A 3,028-nucleotide genomic window follows, 5' to 3' on the forward strand; every position below is an offset into this window, starting at 1 on the left:
ATCACTGGGATCTGGAATTATTCCATACAAGTGAAATAAATCTGCCTTTTGGATTGGCACGATAAAGAATGCTTCCCTCTCTCTCAATCCTGACCATAGCCCAACCATGTATAACCAACAGTCACACGTCTCACTTTCCTTTATACAGCTTGCTTCTTTTATTTTTTTTTCTCGAGGTTCTGCTTTATTAGACATTTTTATTCCTGCGACCCAGGCTTTTTGGCTATTGAAGACAGAGTAAAGAGGTTAATCTGAGCTGAAATAGATCAGATCTGTTACACTCATTCTGATTTATCTGACTCCTTTGCGGGTTCAACAGCTTGAAATCTTTGGCACTGGTTCAGACCATGCCTCTGGTAGAAGGTTTTGTTTTTTTTTTCTTTAATTCTATTTTAAAGGTTGCTCTGTTTTTGTTAAAGATGATATGGTTGAATCTCAGAGTGCCACAAAGTAAAATGCATATACTAAATTTGATAGATATTCTCCCTCCCCCGCCCACGGCCATAAAAATGGAAACAAAAGCAATTTATGGAGTTTTTTCCAAACTTCTGGGACACACACTGGAAAATATATTAGAGTTTTTGGACTTATTTTTGCTCCTGGGTTCTGAAGACCCAAAGGCAAGCTGTTTTATGCATATGCTGGTATTTTTCCTACCATGATAAATAGAGATGCACTGCCTCCTGGGCAGAGATACATGGGTATTCTGCACCACAGGCGTGGACTCCCTGGCTCCTCATCAATGCCAGGATGTTAGAGTTGCCTGGCAGAGGAAGAAAACAGTGACCAAAACACCAAGAAATAGCTTCTCCATCATCAGAAGCAAAGACCTTTCATCTCACTTTCTCCCTATCTGACTGTAGCTTGCACCTTTTCCCACTTAGCTGTGCATCTATGACATTCTGTGTCACTTGTGGGGATGCCAAGCTAGATTGAAGTGCAGCCTTCATTCAGGAAGCGGTTTTGAAGAGGCCAGGAACAAGACACGAGGATGAAATATGTACAGAATTGGCTTGTCGGGTCGAGGCTCAGTCCTCCCTAGAGGCTTTTTCCAGAGAGGTGCAGAATCTCTGAGTTGAGTTTGTCCTTGTCCAGAAAATGGTTCAAGGGTCCCTGCCATCTGTCCTTTGCTTTCAGCATGCAGAGCTTGAGATTTGAACCGGGTGGTGGTGGCTTAAGAATCCTAGGCTTTTTCCCTTAAAATCTGAGCGTTGGTGCCTCGCAGCATTCTTTCAGCCTAGTACATTTTCTTCCTTGGTGTGGATTTGTATTGGTCGTCAGAGAGAGGGACTGGTGCTGGCATAAAGAGAAGGAAAAGATGGCTCCTGCTGTGCCAGAAACCTTAAGAAAAAGCAAGGGAGTTTAGCAGAGCTGAAGATCAAGTGTCTGAAAAAGAAGTATGCCCAAAACATGCTTCAAAAGGCAAGGAGAAAGCTTATCTATAAAAAAGCGAAGCATTATCACAAGGAATGTGGGCAAATGTACAGAACTGAGATTTGAATGGCTAGGATGGCAACAAAAGCTGGCACTTGCAGAACCCAAATTGGCATTTGTCATCAGGGCCGGAGGCACCCATGGTGTGAGTCCAAAGGTCTGAAAGGTGTTGCAGCTTCTTTGCCTTTGCCAGATCTTCAAGGCAACCCTTGTTGAGCTCAGCAAAGGTTAGATTAATATGCTGAGGTTTGTGGAATCACATATTGCATGGAGCTTATTGGGGGGTTGATGGGGGTCAGGGGTTTCAGTTCCCTGAACCTAATTGACCTGTTTTGATTACTTGCCTGAGCTAGAAAATTCAACTGAGGCATGACAGTAATAAAAGCAAAAGTGAGTGGAAACTGAAAAATAAAACCGGAGCACAGGCAGTGGGGATAGAAAGTAAAAGTGACCTACACAAGTTTCAGGGTAATAAAGAGAGATTTTATTTAGGAAGAACAGAGAGAAAGTTTAGGGCACCTCCAAAGAGAGTTGGAAGTGGGTCCCTCTCATCTGGGAGAGAGACGCAGAGGCACAGGCCTGCAGGGGTTAAATACTCTCTTCATTTGAATTTGGTTGCAAGTCTTTCATTGGCCCCTCTGAGCCTCCTGGCAGTATTGCTCTTTTCTATTGGTCATGGATGGTCTCTTTCTATTGGTCATTGGTTACCTAGGTTACTTCATACCCACAATCCTATGGGCCCTTCAGACTTCCTGGTTCAGCAGCCAGGTTTTCCTCCCATCCTCCTTGAAGCCCCTTTCTTACTGTCCCTAATCTGAAGTCAGTATATGAGTTTATCTGCAAGTGAGTTTATGGCAAAATTAATAAGAGGTAATTGCATTGACAGGTAACAGTTTGCTCAATCTCTTGGTAAATATGGCATCATCTGCATGAAGGATCTTATTCATGAGATCTATACTGTTGGAAAATGCTCCAAAGAAGCAAGTAATTTCCTGTGGCCCTTCAAATTATTGTCTCTATGGGGTACAATGAAGAAAAAGACTACTTATTTTGTAGAAAGTGGAGATGCTGGCAACAAGGAAGACTGGATCAACAGGCTTACTAGAATAATGAACTAAGGCATCTGCCCTGATTATTTTTGTAATCTGGTCAGTTAACGTAGTGACTGCTTTCAAATTAGAAAAAGCAAAACAAAACAAAACACCAAGAAATGGCAGAAATCCGGTCTTGAAGGCAAAAATGGGAAGAGGCGAAGGAGACCCAAGGTGGAAAATCCCTCCCTCCTGACAAAGTACGAGGCTCTGTCATGCTTCTCTAGTTTTCATGTTTGTCCAGAATTTTGGAGGTCATTTTGGACTGCTTGATTATCATAAACTGATTTGAAGATGATTCAAATTGGGTATCAGTAGGAATTAAGTACACAAGTGTAATGAGTGTAATAGATTCTAAGAGGGTTTTTCTGATAAGATGATGAGACCTTTGCCACTGATGAATTTGATTTTGAATTGCAAGCAGGCATAATGCTGGATAATTTGAATTTGAATTCTATTGATTGCAGCATGATTGCCATCCTTTGGTAGGCTCCTGGTGTCAC

General features: G+C 42.1%; 1 pseudogene; it reads left to right on the forward strand.

Annotated features, from left to right (window-relative positions):
• Positions 1–1,410: 1,410 nt before the first annotated feature.
• LOC128597119 (60S ribosomal protein L7-like) lies at positions 1,411–2,552 on the forward strand (annotated as a pseudogene).
• Positions 2,553–3,028: the final 476 nt, after the last annotated feature.

Source organism: Nycticebus coucang, chromosome 2 (genome assembly GCF_027406575.1).
Source record: "Nycticebus coucang isolate mNycCou1 chromosome 2, mNycCou1.pri, whole genome shotgun sequence".
NCBI lineage: Eukaryota > Metazoa > Chordata > Mammalia > Primates > Lorisidae > Nycticebus > Nycticebus coucang.